This window comes from Bos indicus, chromosome 29 (genome assembly GCF_029378745.1).
Source record: "Bos indicus isolate NIAB-ARS_2022 breed Sahiwal x Tharparkar chromosome 29, NIAB-ARS_B.indTharparkar_mat_pri_1.0, whole genome shotgun sequence".
Classification (NCBI taxonomy): domain Eukaryota; kingdom Metazoa; phylum Chordata; class Mammalia; order Artiodactyla; family Bovidae; genus Bos; species Bos indicus.
Genome location: NC_091788.1, coordinates 1,625,158 through 1,642,213, shown reverse-complemented (window position 1 = coordinate 1,642,213; position 17,056 = coordinate 1,625,158).

Sequence of the window (17,056 nt, the reverse complement as noted above, 5' to 3'; positions counted from 1 at the left end):
TGCCAGTTCCGCCCTGGAACTCAGTCTGGGGGTCACCCTCCCAAGCTGGCTGACTACGCCGCAGCCCTCACCAGCCAACTCTTCCTGTATGGGACAAGCTTCCTCAGGTCACACACTTCTAAGTCAAAATCTCATGTGAGTGAGTCGGCTGGCGGAGCCTAAAGGACACTGGAGGAGATTTTGAGAGTTTATTTTGGGGATACAGAGTTCATATGGAAGTGAATTCCCCAAATAAAAGAATATGCTGTTCAAAAGGACCTGCACAGCATGAAAAGAAATGGCAGATGTCAACCACAGCTTGCTTGCTTTCTTTTTTGGAAGACTAAGTCAGGAAATTTTTTTTTTAGATTTATTTTATTTTTTGGCTTTGATGGATCTCTGTTGCTGCACACGGGCTTTCTCTATGCATGGTAAGTGGGGGCTTCTCACTGCAGCGGCTTCTCTCTTTGCAGAGCATGGGTTCTAGGCGCAGGAGCTTCATTTCCCCTTAACATGTGAAATCTTACTACAGTAGGGATCGAACCTGTGTCCTTGGCACTGGCAGGCAGTTTCTTAACCACTGAACCCTATCACAGCTTTCTAATGCACAAGTTTATTCTACTATTTATTCATTTTGTATTTTAGATAATTTCTAGGCTTTCCCCACCTGTTGAAGATATATCATAATTCCTACGGACAGTACTCAGACTCCTCCTTCATCTACCCATTACTTTAGCTGTATCATATCTTAAAATAGATCAGTATTTGGGTTTGCAAATACTGATTTGTCTACATGGACATTATTTTTATCTTAGCTGGATACATTGTTATATTTTTCCTTATATAATGTTATGTTTTCCCTGGAATTAATAGTTAAACTTTTTCATTTGGTATCTTTCTATATGTATGCATGCATGCTAAGTCACTTCAGTCATGTCCTACAGTTTGTTACGCTATGGACTGTAGCCCTGGGGGCTTCTCTGTCCCTGGGATTCTCCAGGCAAGAGTACTGGAGTGGGTTGCCATGCCCTCCCCCAGGGGATCTTCCTGACCCAGGGATCAAACCTCTGTCTCTTGTGTCTCTTGCATTGGCCGGCAGTTCTTTACCACTGAGCCACCTGGGAAGCCCCACCTGCCTATATACTTACCATGAATGCACTCTAAACTTTATTCCAAAATTGTAATTTACTCTTTTAAAATTAATTTTAAAATTTTAATTGGAGGCTAATTACTTTACAATATTGTGGTGGTTTTTGGCACATAGTGACATGAATCAGCCACAGGTGTACATGTGGCCCCCCATCCTGAACCCCCCTCACCTCCCTCCCCATCCCATCCGTCAGGGTTGTCCCAGTGCATTGGCTGTGAGCACCCTGTTTCATGCATCGAACTTGGACTGGTGATCTATCTCACATACGGTAATGTATATGTTTTAATGCTATTCTCTCAAATCATTCCACCCTTGCCTTCTCCCAGAGTCCAAAAGTCTGTTGTTTGTATCTGTGTCCCTTTTGCCATCTTGCATATAGGGTCATCATTACCATCTTTCTAAATTCCATATATGTGTGTTAATATACTGTACTGGTGTTTTTCTTTCTGACTTACTTCATTCTGTATAATAGGCTCCAGTTTCATCCACCTCATCAGAACTGATTCAAATATGTTCTTTTAAATAGCTGAGTAATATTCCATTGTGTATATGTACCACAACTTTCTTATCCATTCATCTGCCAATGGACATCTAGGTTGCTTCCACATCCTAGCTATTGTAAACAGCGCTGTGATGAACTTTGGGGTACATGTGTCTCTTTCAATTCTGGTGTCCTCGGTGTGTATGCCCAGCAGTGGGATTGCTGGGTCATATGGCAGTTCTATTTCCAGTTTTTTATGGAATCTCCATAGTGGCTATACTAGTTTGCATTCCCACCAACAGTGTAAGAAGGTTCCCTTTTCTCCACACCCTCTCCAGCATTTATTGTTTGTAGACTTTTTGATAGCAGCCATTCTGACCAGTGTGAGATGGTATCTCATTGTGATTTTGATTTGCATTTCTCTGATAATGAACCATGTTGAGCATCTTTTCATGTGTTTGTTAGCCATCTGTATGTCTTCTTTGGAATTATAATTTCTTGTAAAATATTTTAAAATTTCTAAGAGGTGTATCTTGTTTTCTAAATGTTCTTTTTATAATGTTTATGTGCATATGTCATGGATGTAATGCAAGGATGTATTCATCCCTGGAGATAATTGTAGTGTTTTTGTTTTTTCTGCTATCTATATTGTTTGTTTCATCTGTGCTACCTTTTTCTATTTGTTTTAGTCTCTCTGATGTTCAAAGTTTTTCCCCCAATCTCTTGTCATTTTTATTTTGCTCATATTTAAGAAAGAGGCCTCAAAATTGTGAGATAAAGAGTCAGTTTATTAAAGACTGGACTTCACTGAAGGATAATTGAGTAGAATACAGCATTTCATTACGTATCTCCCACGTGGAAATAGTTTATTTTCCTCATTTTCCTCTTTGGCTGATCACTTGTAATTATATCTCTTTTTCAATGTAATATGTAAAACTCACTCCCCTTCAGTCTACTAGGCTCATTTCAAACCACCTACTATACCTCTGTATGCATTATCAACATTTTGATCTGTAGGATTCTAGAAATCTTTATGTTTATACATACATATGCAAGGTTAGTTTTTACTTGTTCCCAAATGATCATGTTATACAGACCATTGCTGTGTGTGTGTGTATTAGGTGTCTTCAGTCACGTCCGACTCTTTGTGACCCTGTGGACTGTAGCCCGCCAGGCTCCTCTGTCCATGGGACTATCCAGGCAAGAATACTGGAGTTACCATTTCCTCCTTTGGGGGATCTTCTTGGCCCAGGGATCGAACTCATATCTCCTGTGTCTCCTGTGTTGGCAGGTGGATTCTCTACCACTGAGCCACCTGGGAAACCCAGTCTCATGAGAGACCCTGAGCCAAAGCCACCCAGGAAGTTGCTTCCTGATTCTTGACCTGCAGCAACTGTGATGTAATAAATGCTTGTGATAAGCTGCTTATGTTAAGGAGTAATTTGTTGCACAGCAGTGCATAACTGATACTGATTCTGATACCTGAAAGTAGGGTGCTACCATAATAAGTACCTACAAATGTGGAAATGACTTTGAAACTGGGTAGCAGGTAAAGGCTATAGAGGCTTTAAGGAAGAGTGTCAGAAATTGTTAATAGAAGCTTGATTGCGATAGGGAGGCTGTGGTGAGATCTTAGAGAAGAGTGACGGAAAACTTTAGGGAAACTGGACAAAAGGAGATCCTTGATACACGGTGGCGAGAGTTTAGTGGGCTGCCCCTGTGGTGATGTGCAAAGTAGAGGATGTACCTGATGGGCCAGGTGGGCCAGCTCAGTACATGTCCAGGCGCTGACAGTGCCCCCTGGTTACCTCTTGCTGGTGGTAATAACATGTGAGAGGTGGGATGGGGCGGGAGATGAGAGGGTGGTTCAGGAGGGAGGGGATGTGTGTGTACCTGTGGCCAACTCATGTTGATGTATGGCAGGAACCAGCACAATATTGTAAAGCGATTATCTTCCAATTTAAAAAAAATAGGATCTAGTCAAACTAAAGAGCTTTGCACAGCAAAAAAAAAAAAAAAAAAAAGAAAGAAAGAAAAGAAAAATAAACCATCAACAAAACAGAAAGGCAACCTAATGAACAGGAAAAGATATTTGCAAATAGCATGTCCAATAAGAAGTTAATATCCAAAACATATAAAGAACTCATACAACTCAGTAGCAAGAAAACAAGCAACCTGATTTTAAAAATGGGAAGACCTGAATAGACATTTTTCCAAAGAAGACATACAGAAGGCCAACACATGAATAAATATTAAAAATCAACATCCCTAATAATCAAACAAATGCAAATGAAAACCACAAGGATAGCTCACCTACAACCCATCAGAACGGCTATTGTGAAAGATAACAACTAGTGTTGGGGCGGATATGGAGAAAAGGGAACCAGTGTGTTCTGCGTGTTTTCACTAATATGTGGAATCTAATAAAAGAAACAAATATAACAAAATAGAAACAGGCTCACAGACACAGAGAAGAAAGTTGTGATTACCAAGGGAAGATGGGTGGGAGAGGCCCAAAAAAGGTCAATGGGATTAAGAGGTACAAATTGCCTCTTATTTATAAGATAAATAAGTCATAGGATGTCGTGAAGAGAACAGGGAATATAGTCAATATTTTATAACAAATCTGTATGGGTTTATATGGGGAAACAGTGGAAACAGTGTCAGACTTTATTTTCCTGGGCTCCAAAATCACTGCAGATGGTGACTACAGCCATGAAATTAAAAGATGCTTACTTCTTGGAAGGAAAGTTATGACCAACCTAGATAGCATATTCAAAAGCAGAGACATTAGTTTGCCAACAAAGGTCCGTCTAGTCAAGGCTATGGTTTTTCCTGCGGTCTTGTATGGATGTGAGAGTTGGACTGTGAAGAAGGCTGAGCGCCGAAGAATTGATGCTTTTGAACTGTGGTGTTGGAGAAGACTCTTGAGAGTCCCTTGGACTGCAAGGAGATCCAACCAGTCCATTCTGAAGGAGATCAGCCCTGGGATTTCTTTGGAGGGAATGATGCTAAAGCTGAAACTCGAGTACTTTGGCCACGTCATGCAAAGAGTTGACTCATTGGAAAAGACTCTGATGCTGGGAGGGATTGGGGGCAGGAGGAAAAGGGGATGACAGAGGATGAGATGCTGGATGGCATCACTGACTCGATGGACATGAGTCTGAGTGAACTCCGGGAGTTGGTGATGGACAGGGAGGCCTGGCGTGCTGCGATTCATGGGGTCACAAAGAGTCGGACACGACTGAGCGACTGATCTGATCTGATATGATCTGATAATCTATAAAACTATTTAATCAGTATTATCACTATGTTTTACACCTAAAACTAATGTAAGTCAGTAGTACTTAAATAAATTAAGAAAAATAGGGGGAAAAAATGAGAGGAAAGAGATAAACCAAAGGAAAGATTGTTAAATATGAAGAAGCCAAAATTAGGTGGTTTTAAAAATATCCAATTTTTCCAGATGGCACATAAAACTAAAATTAAGAAACAGATTTGCAGCAAAGATCAATTCCAGGCCACTGGCAAGGAAGCCAGGTCTAGAGATAAGGCCAAGCATCGCTGTAAAATACCATATGCTCTCAGAAAGAGCTAAGATGGAGCCTCAGAGAACTGCTCAAACAACAGCGCTTTAAAGAAACTTAGGATACTGTCCCATAATTCAGCAGAAGCTCGAGGTAGAGAAGAATTTACCTTGAAGAGATTTGTGGGTATGGCTTTTCCCTAATGAAGTGAACCGTGATAAGGTTCATAGAAGGCCCACCAACTTTCTGAAAGTAATTATAATTACAGAAATAACAGCAACTGAAGGAAATAGATAGTACACAATGAAAACAGACATTTGGAATTACTAAATTTTATTGGGAAAACTACACAGCTCTAAAATAGGTTCACTTTTTTTTATTTTAGAGGCTAATTACTTTACAATATTGTATTGATTTTGCCATACATCAACATGAATCCTCCATGGGTGTACACTTTTAAGAGAAAGAAAGAATGAATCAGAAAAGAAGAATGAATCACAAAAGGAGACCAAGAACCCAGAGATAGGTTGAAGCCAAGAGCAATGGAAAATCATTCCCAGGCAGGAGTAGGAATATATTTGAATCAAGAAACCTGACATGTAGCTGAGTGGATTCAGAATTGCTATAGAACAGTGACTACTTTGGGCATTCCATTTTTCCTCTTTTAGAACAAGAATGTCTAGACTGGTTATCCTGTGCCTGTCCCATGTACATGTGTGTGTGCGTGTGTGTGTGGTTGGCCAAAAAGTTCATACTTAAGGAATGACATCTGAGAAGCTGAAGCCTGACCTGGATCTCATTAAGCTGATATGTTTCTGGACTTTAAGCTGATGCTGTAAATGGTTGAAACGGGGTTGGTGGGGGAGTGTTGGAAGGGAATGAGCGTATTTTTTATGTGAAAGTATTTTTAATCTGTAGCCAGAAAACAAGTTAAATAGTTGTAAAAATAGGTTTAAAAATTATCCAACACCCTTCCCTCCAAAAATTCACTAACAAGCCTAATTCACTTTCCCTTGAGCTTAGACTGGATTTGGTGACTTGGCGCTAATGAATAGAATGATATAGAAGCCATGATGTGTAATCTCCAAGACTAGTTCATAAAAGGCACTGCAGCTTCCTTCTTGCTCTCTTTTAGACCATTTTTCCTGAGCGAAGCCAGCTGCCATGTCACGAGGATGAGCAAGCAACTCCTGGGAAAGGTCATGTAGTCCATGCAGAGACTGAGATTCTCTGCCAATAAACACAAGTGAGTCATCTTGGAAGCAGAGGAGTCCAGTCAAGCTTTCAAAGACTCCAGTCCTGGTCAACATCTTGACTGTAATTTTATGAGAAACCCTGAGCCAAAACCACCCAACTAAGCCAAAAACCAAATTCATGACCCTTAATGAAATGTGAGATAATAGATATTTGTTGTTTTCAGGTAATAATTTGGGGGATAATTTGTTACATGGCAATATGTACCTAATACAGACATAAGCAATTCTGTTGCTTCCCCCTAGCCTTTTTGCTATTATAAACGATGCTACAACAAAACTTCTTTGTATGTGTATCTTTAAGTCCTCATGATATTATTTTTGTAGGATAAATACTAAAAATTGGAACTTCAGGCTTGCACATTTTAAATTTAGGTAGATTTTGTCAAATTTGCTCCCCAAATAATTGCAATAATTTATACCCAAACAGTGTATGAGAGTTCTCTTTATCTTTGCCAATTCTAACTGTTGTTCAGTTCAGTTCAGTTCAGTTCAGTCACTCAGTCGTGTCCGACTCTTTGTGACCCCATGAATTGCAGCACGCCAGGCGTCCCTGTCTATCACCAACTCCCGGAGTTCACTCAAACTCATGTCCATCGAGTCGGTGATGTCATCCAGCCATCTCATCCTCTGTCATCCCCTTTTCCTCCTGCCCCCAATCCCTCCCAGCATCAGAGTCTTTTCCAATGAGTCAACTCTTTGCATGATGTGGCCAAAGTACTCGAGTTTCAGCATCATTCCTTCCAAAGAAATCCCAGGGCTGATCTCCTTCAGAATGGACTGGTTGGATCTCCTTGCAGTCCAAGGGACTCTCAAGAGTCTTCTCCAAAACCACAGTTCAAAAGCATCAATTCTTTGGCACTTAGCCTTCTTCACAGTCCAACTCTCACATCCATACATGACCACAGGAAAAACCATAGATTGACTAGACGGACCTTTGTTGGCAAACTAATGTCTCTGCTTTTGAATATGCTATCTAGGTTGGTCATAACTTTCCTTCCAAGGAGTAAGCGTCTTTTAATTTCAGACGCTTAATTTCTTTTAAGATGGTGGCTGCAATCACCATCTGCAGTGATTTTGGAGCCCCCCAAAATAAAGTCTGACACTGTTTCCACTGTTTCCCCATCTATTTCCCATGAAGTGATGGGACCAGATGCCATGATCTTCGTTTTTTGAATGTTGAGCTTTAGGCCAACTTTTTCAGTCTCCTCCTTCACTTTCAGGGTCTTTCTAATTTTTCTCAATCTTTTGGATAGTTTTATTAACTTGTATTCTTTTTTGGCGAGGATGAGCATATATACCTTTCTGTATATTTGTTATTTAGAAAAAGCACCTTTCTTATTTCAGATGAAGTTTTCTTTGCATGTTCCTATCCCTTGATCTGCCTTCTTCCACAACGACTGGCACACAGTTTACCTTATATAGATGTGCTGTTTTTAAATGGGTAGTTGATGGAACAGTAAATGAAACTCTGACACAGTCTTTTTTTAACCCCATGGGACTGACTTTTAATTGGGAAAAATTACCTTAGCAACCAATTAATTTATTGTTCCCTTTACCTTTATCAATATTTAATTATCATTCAAGTGTTCTCTAAGCTCTTTATTTTAACTTGTTCAAGCTAATTTGCCTCTAAAAATATACTTTTCTTCTCTGAATATTTAAAACATAGCAGAATAGTTATATAACAATAATATTATTATAATAAAAACAACAATATAATGATGCTGATTCCAATATTTTTGGGTACCTACTGAGTGACAGCCCTGTAACTATTGTTATTTCCCACTACAGAAGTGGGGAAACTAACATTCAATGGGATTAAATATGTCAGCTATGGTCATACAGCTATTAAATGATAGAGTTGGGATTCAAACTCTTGTCTGTCTGAATTCAAAGTCAATCTTCTTTCTAAACGCTCAGCTGAATTTCTCAGGTATAAAATCATTTGAATAGTTGTATTCTCATATTGTATGTCCAAAGAAAAATGAGGGCTGAAGAGAAGAATTCCACAATTTTAAATGATGAACACTGAAATTATACTTTTCTCTTCCTGAAGGGAAAAATTCTCTTTTAAGAACAATGAATTTTTCTTTTCTTCATTGTTAAAAAAATAATTTAGCCATTAATGGGTAAGTGACTTAGACCCAGTTAAAGTGAGAAATATAATTGAAACGTTTATAATGATGAAAGAGAAGAAAAGAAAATGTGCCTTCTTCTCACAAAGATCATCAGTCTCTACCATCTAAGGATTTACAACAGGCTGAGAAAATTCTCTCAGTCAGTTGAGAAATAGAGAACTGCATAACGAATTTCAACACACCAAGATAATGGGATTGATGGCTTCTTTACAAAGCAATTCAAAAACTTTCAGAGATAATTTGGGTTTCTGGATGCTGAGCTTGGAGAAGGAAATGGCAACCCACACCAGGTTGGGTTTTTCTTGCCTGAAAAATCTCATGGACAGAGGAAACTGGCGGGCTACAATGCAAAGAGTCACAAAGAGTTGGACACGACTGAGTGATTAAGCACACACGAAGGCGAGTATATTTTTCAGATAACATTCCAAAATGTTCCATCAGAATGATGCAAATGTATTTCTTAGAGATGGCCACTCCCCAAGTTGCCAAAAGTTGTTTTCTAACAAGCCTCCTGTAGAATCAAGCGCTGTAGAATGCAAGCAGGTGAGGGTAAGTGACTCTGTGCACAAGGGCACTAGGAATTAGGTTCCATGGTACACATTTCTCTGCTGCCTTTCCTGAGACATATCTAAGAGGTTTCATCATTTTTGTCAGGAAAAAGAAAAGAAAAAATGTTTTAGTTTTCTTTTTTCCTATTGAATGTGGAAAACTCATGCTCTCTCAATGCTGAACTCAGATGCCTCCTGGAATAGCGTTTTATTATAGGCATAACAACTCATATTCAGTGGCAACAGTGGCAGAGCTAACATCTTTATACCAGGAACAAAAAGAGGCATGATGGTGGCAACATGATAAGTAGTCTTGCAGCACAAGCCTAAGAAATGAGGGCCCTGGGAGTCGTTTTTCTTCAACCTACGTGTTGTTTCACATGCTCATCGAAGGGTGAAACTAAAATCGATAAAACACTGGTATCTCTCTAGAACAGGTGCTGCAGTCTCTCATGGTAATGACAGAATGTTTATTCATTAAAATTTGTTTCTTCATGTTAACTCAGTTTAATTCAGCCAACTGCCCATTAACCACTGTTTATAGGATAACTAGGAAACATGACACTCAGAAATGCACAGAAAGTCATTCTCAATTCATAGAAGTCATTTCAATAAAATTAAATAAAAACAATTGAATTTCCTAATATAAAATCCTGTGTTCTAAATATATTTTAAAGACATATTCTCTTACTTTATAAATGGCTATTGTATTCTTTAATTTATCACTCACAACACTCTTTATAACAGATGTGGACTGATACTGGAGCATTATTTATTTAATCTATCCATAATTTTTACTTTTTCTGTTTCTAAAAATAAAGAGCTGAAGAAACATAAATAACATTTATATATAATGGAATATGAAAAAACTTAAAATAATGTAAAAATGACTTTCATTTCAGGCAGCATGTTTTATTAGGTATACTGAACAATACTCCTTATCAAAACAAAATATCACATAAAATATAAATATATTGTTGAATTGGAAAGACAGAATGGAACGAGTAGATTTATAAACCTGAGCAAAAACAAGATCTCTAACAAGGGAGTGAATGCTAAAAGCAGCTTTGCCCTGCGTGTTTCTTCTTCCAGTAGAACAGCTATGGGCAGAAGAACAATGGGATATAAGCCCAGCACCAGTCAAGGTAAGGATTCCATTAGAAGACCTCTGCATTAAACTCGGATCCCCAAAAGCTATTCTCATAACAGAAGTAAATGAGAGACAGAAAGTGAACCTTAATGCATATAAATTTCTAAAAAGTGCAACCTAGATGTCAATCAGCAGATGAATGGATAAGAAAGCTGTGGTAAATATACACAATGGAGTATTACGCAGCCATTGAAAAGAATACATTTGAATCAGTTCTAATGAGGTGGATGAATTGCTATTGCTAAGTCACTTCAGTCGTGTCCAACTCTGTGTGACCCCATAGATGGCAGCCCACCAGGCTTCCCCATCCCTGGGATTCTCCAGGCAAGAGTACTAGAGTGGGGTGCCATTGCCTTCTCCGGAGGTGGATGAAACTGGAGCCTATTATACAGAGTGAAGTAAGCCAGAAAGAAAAACACCAATACAGTATACTAACACATATATATGGAATTTATAAAGATGGTAATGATAACTTTGTATGAGAGACAGCAAAGGAGACACAGATATATAGAACAGTCTTATGGACTCTGTGGGAGAGGGAGAGAGTGGGAGGATTTGGGAGAATGGCATTGAAACATGTATAATATCATATATGAAATGAATTGCCAGTCCAGGTTCGATGCGTGATACTGGATGCTTGGGGCTGGTGCACTGAGACGACCCAGAGGGATGGTATGAGGAGGGAGGAGGGAGGGGGGTTCAGGATGGGGAACACGTGTACACCTGTCACAGATTCATGTTGATGTACGGCAAAATCAATACAATATTGTAAAGTAATTAACCTCCAATTAAAATAAATAAAAAATAAAACAAAGTAAACAAAAAAGTGATTTAGAAGGTTAAAGGATCCCAGGATGGAATGCAGAATGTGACAAAAGCACATAAGTGTATTACAAATGTATGAAGAGATACGAGGAGAAGGCACTGCTCTATCTTTGAATGTGAATAGAATCTGTAAAGACAAAGGTTAAAATTAACTGTCATAAGTAAAGTACACTAAGTCCATAAAGTTAACTGTCATAAGCACTGTACAGTAATAGATAAAGTTGCTTTTCAGAGGGTACAAGCTAACACTTTTAATACTGTCATACCTATATACTAATGCAGTTGGATAATTAAGTAAATATAAGTTGGATAGTGGCAGCCAGTTTTTTCCTGTTGGAGTAGATGTTTACACATAAGCAAGGGGAGCAGGTCAGAATGATTCACCTGAGTAATGGATTAGAGCTGGTGATTACAACGGGAACTCACGTTTAGCCTAATAAAGAAACAAATGGTTACATAGAGAAATATTTATAGATACTTACAGATATAGATATTTATAGATACAGATGAGCCTGGGACATCTCATAATGCCAGAAAGTAATGAAGTGCTCCAAAACAAAGTTGACTAAAGCCCACAATGATGAGGGTATGTCAAAGGGACACAGAAGTTAAAGAATTCTCAATTTGAGAATCAAAATAAATAAACAAAATGGCTTTGGATTATAGTTCAAAGCATAAAATAAATATCCATGAGTCCATACTGATATAAATAAGTGGGCGAGATGGGATTCAATTCTTCCATACAGAAGAATCTCAAATAACTTATATAGTTACTCTGCCCTTAAGGAGGTGCTGGAGCAAAGCTCCTTGCTCCTTAAGTGTGGATTGTACACCATGACTTCCATGTAAAGAGAACAGAATGTGAAAGGAGAGAAGAATAGCTTTACAGGGGAAACCTGCCAAACACTGTCTAAACCAGATGACCAAAAGCAACTCCACAGCCATAAGCCGTGCTGATAGTATGTATCCTGATACCACGTGAGGAAAATGGCAGTTTACTTCTGTGGTCTTCTTCCCTCAAACCCGTGAACTCAGTCTAAGGCATGAGAAAAACACAAGGCAAATTCCAGCTGAAGGATATTCTACAAAATACCTGACCAGCACTTCTCAAAATTGCCTAGATCATCAAAAACAAGGAAATTCTTAGAAAGTGTCATAGCCAAGAGATGCCTAAGGAGACATGATAACTAAAGGTAATGTGTTATCCTGGATGAGATGTTGCAACAGGAAGAAAAAAGATGTTAGGTAAAAACTAAGGAAATCTGAGTAAAGAACAAACTGTAGCTAACAATAATATATCAGCATTTGTTTACCAACTGCAACATATGGACCATACTAATATGAGATGTCAATAATAAGGGCTACTGTGTGGGGGGTATATGGAAACTCTCCATATTATCTTCACAATTTTATGTAAATCTAAAACTATTCTAAAATAAAAGACATTTATTTTTGAAGTCACAAAAATGGAACAGCAGAACACATACCTATCTCAAGTTTGACCCTGATTTAAGGAAAATTCTCTCTCTGGAAATCTGTATCATACGTTATCCCTATACTTCTTTTTCATTCATTCATAGTACCTGTATTGTCTGGAAAAGCTCCTATCAAAAATTTAATTTAAGGTAATTTGGGATTGGTTATGCCCTAAGGCAACTCTCAAAAACAAATGCAAATCTTCTAGAAGAATTTAACCTCAATTCTACCCTTGGAAGAAAAGTTATGACCAACCTAGACAGCATATTAAAAAGCAGAGACATTACTTTGCCGACAAAGGTCTGTCTAGTTAAAGCTATAGTTTTTCCAGTGGTCATGTGTGGATGTGAGAGTTGGACTATAAAGAAATGTGAGCAACAAAGAACTGATACTTTGACCTGTGGTGTTGGAGAACACTCTTGAGAGTCCCTTGAACTGCAAGGAGATCCAAGCAGCCTAAACTAAAGGAAATCAGTCCTGAATATTCATTGGAAGGATTGATCCTGAAGCTGAAACTCTAATCCTTTGGCCACCTGATGTGAAGAACTGACTCATTTGAAAAGACCATGATGCTGGGAAAGATTAAAGGTGGTAGGAGAAGGGGACAACAGAGGATGAGATGGTTGGATGGCATCACCGAGTTGATGGACATGAGTTTGAGCAAGCTACGTGAGTTGGTGTTGGACAGGGAAGCCTGGTGTGCATGGGGTTGCAGAGTCGGACACACTGAGTGACTGAACTGAACTACGCTCAAAGATGTCTCAGAAATAAATTCCCCTTCAAAATTATCTTATAGTAAAAAACCATAAAACACACACAAAAATAAGATAATATGATAAGAGCAATAGCTCCCAAAATTTCAGAGATTGAAATTACAAGACACAAAATAGGAAATGACTATGATTAGTCACAATAGAAAATGACTAAAATTAAAAGAGAAATCTTAAATAATTTATCAAAGTAATTGAAGTTATAAAAAATGACAAAGATGATTCGTGAAAAAACCAAATTAACTTTTCTATAATTTCAAATTCAACAAATACTTCTTGAGTGACCACTATACGCAAAGGCATGTAGTAGATACTTTCATATATATTAGCAAGTTTAATTTTCAAAACAATAAATAATTATGTTAATAAGTAAAAATGTTATAAACCATCATAAAATGTTTTCCAATATTTTGTGTTTTCCTTACTTCTTGAAAATTTCTTCTGATATGTTTTCCATTTCACAAATTCTCTCTGTATCTATATTAAATTTAATGTTACACACAACTTCTATGTTCTTAAATTTCATTTTTGTTTTTAGTTTTAGAATTTCTATTTGATTCTTTTTCAAAAATGCTAAGTCACTTTTTACATGTAGTGTTCTCTACAGATTTTTTTCAATCTTATTATTTCTTTAAACATATTATCCATATTTTGGAAATCTCTGTCTGATTCCAATATATAAATCTTCTGTGGTCCTATTTCTGTGGTCATTACTTTCTACTGGTTTTCCCTAATGGTATCTAGCTTTGTGATTCTAGATTATATTTCAGTGTGTTCTGATCATTGTATTTGAGAAGTTCTCCTTAGGAAGATTTTGGGACTAAATGATTTTAATCTTCAACAGAGAAAAATTTTGCTTCCTTCCTCCAGCTATCTTAATCTACCAGCCCAGCACTGCCTCATCCATGCACAAAGACTGAGATTGTCCTGAATTACCTCAGTGATCCAAACGTGGGCGGCAAGTCAGTGAGAGCACTGATTTATTTCCACATCACTATTTTCCTGAGAACAAAGCTCTATGGGGTTCCAGCTTAAGGCAGAGGTATTTATTGAATCCTTATCCGGCATGAGCCCAGGCTTTGTATTTTGGCCCCTTTGCTTTGCAAGATTACCAGAACTGCTGCTCAGTTTTGTGGTTACTCCTCCAGAGCATTAAATGCCTTCCAAGCAAAAGCAGCATGGAGGTTAGGGCATGCTTCTGTAGATTCTTGCCTTTTATAGATTTTAACCCAATCAGTTCAGTTCAGTCACTCAGCCGTGTTCGACTCTTTTAGACCCCCTGGACTGCAGTACGCCAGGCTTCCTTGTCCATCACCAACTCCCGGGGCTTGCTGAAACTCATGTCCATTAACACAGTGATGCCATCCAACCATCTGTCCTCTGCTGTCCCCTTCTCCTCCTGCCTTCAATCTTTTCCAGCATCAGGGGCTTTTCCAGTGAGTCAGTTCTTTGCATGAGGCGGCCAAAGTACTGGAGTTTCAGCTTCAGCATCATTCACTCCAAAGAAATCCCAGGGCTGATCTCCTTCAGAATGGACTGGTTGGATCTCCTTGCAGTCCAAGGGACTCTCAAGAGTCTTTTCCAACACCACAGTTCAAAAGCATCAATTCTTCGGCGCTCAGCTTTCTTCACAGTCCAACTCTCACATCCATACATGACCACTGGAAAAACCATAGCCTTGACTAGATGGACCTTTTTTGGCAAAGTAATGTCTCTGCTTTTGAATATGCTATCTAGGTTGGTCATAACTTTCCTTCCAAGGAGTAAGCGTCTTTTAATTTCATGGCTGCAGTCACCATCTGCAGTCATTTTGGAGCCCCCAAAAATTAAGTCTGACACTGTTTCCCCATCTATTTCCCATGAAGTGATGGGACCAGATGCCATGATCTTCGTTTTCTGAATATTGAGCTTTAAGCCAACTTTTTCACTCTCCACTTTCACTTTCATCAAGAGGCTTTTGAGTTCCTCTTCACTTTCTGCCATAAGGGTGGTGTCATCTGCATATCTGAGGTTATTGATATTTCTCCTGGCAATCTTGATTCCAGCTTGTGTTTCTTCCAGTCCAGCGTTTCTCATGATGTACTCTGCATATAAGTTAAATAAGCAGGGTGACAATATACAGCCTTGACGTACTCCTTTTCCTATTTGGAACCAGTCTGTTGTTCCATGTCCAGTTCTAACTGTTGCTTCCTGACCTGCATATAGGTTTTTTCAGGAGGCAGGTCAGGTGCTCTGGTATGCCCATCTCTTGAAGAATTTTCCACAGTTTATTGTGATCCACACAGTCAAAGGCTTTGGCATAGTCAATAAAGCAGAAGTAGATGTTTTTCTGGAACTCTCTTGCTTTTTTGACAAAATCTTTGGTTCCCCTTATTATCCAAGATGGGGCTTCCAGCTGCACTATCCAGCTGGGGCAGTGGTAAAGAATCTGCATGCCAGTGCAGGAGACACAAGAGACATAAGTTCAATCCTGGAGTTGGGAAGATCCCCTGGAGAAGGAAATGGCAATCATGGAGCCTAGCGGGCTACAGTCCATGGGGCTACAGTCCAAGGGGTCACTCACAAGAATGAAGTGAGTGAGCACAGAACTTATAATATCCAAGAGAAGATGATGCTTTCACAACTACAAAGCAAAAAACTATGGACCTCTAAGAAGGAAAAGTATAGGGAAAAAAACATGATACAATTTTCTAGAGAATTCAGTTTTGTTTACTGAACCTAAAATGACTTCTGGTGTTCCTAATTTCCATCAGGAAGATAGGCGTCCATGGGCCACTGGCCAGATGATAATAAGAAGTAAAGCCCTCCCCTCAAATCTGAATCTACTAAATTGTCTTTGGAAAAGCAGCCCGAATGGAAGAATTGACAGGACTGTGAGTCATGATGCAGTCAAATGCTTCACTCTGCCTGGGTATGGGGCCCAGTTATGCTTTTCTCTAACCCCTTTCCCATCAGAGAACGTTAATAAGGATTTTGAGGGAGGAGACTCTCATAGTCCCTTTCAAATCATACCCAAATTACTTAGAATCCTTTTCATTGTATGACCCTTCACACTTAACAAAAGGCTTTATTACATTGACCAAGCACCCAAATTTCAGGCCTATGCTGTCCAATATGGTAGCCACCAGTCATGTGTTGCTATTGAGCACTTGAATATGACTCTATGAACTAATTGTGCTGAAAGTCTAAACCACAGACCAGTTTTTGAAGACTTGGTATAAAAGAAAAGAATGTAAAGTATCTCAATTTTTTATGCTAACTGTATGTTGAAAACATATTTTGGATATATTGGGTTAAATAAACTATTAAAATTAACTTCACTAGTTTACTTTTTAAATTTGACTACTAGAATATTTTAAATTACATAGGTGGATAGGTGGTATGTATTATATTTCTGTGGGACAATCTCTAGGATGGTGTTGGTTCTAAAGACTGAATCTCCTTTTCCTGAATGGCTATTTTCTCAACTGGAATATGCATTGAACCATCTCCGGAGAACTCCCTCAACCTGCTTCTACTTATAGAAGTGGAAACATACAATAAGGAAAAAAAACCTGAATTCCAATCTCTATTTTTGTCATTGGGCTTCCCGGACGGCACAATGGTAAAGAATCCACCTACCAATGCAGGAGACACAAGAAATGCGGATTCAGTCCCTGGGTCAGGAAGATCTCCTGGAGAAGGAAATGGCAACCCACTCCAATATTCTTGCCTGAAGAATTCCATGGACAGAGGAGTCTGCAGGCTATGGTCCAC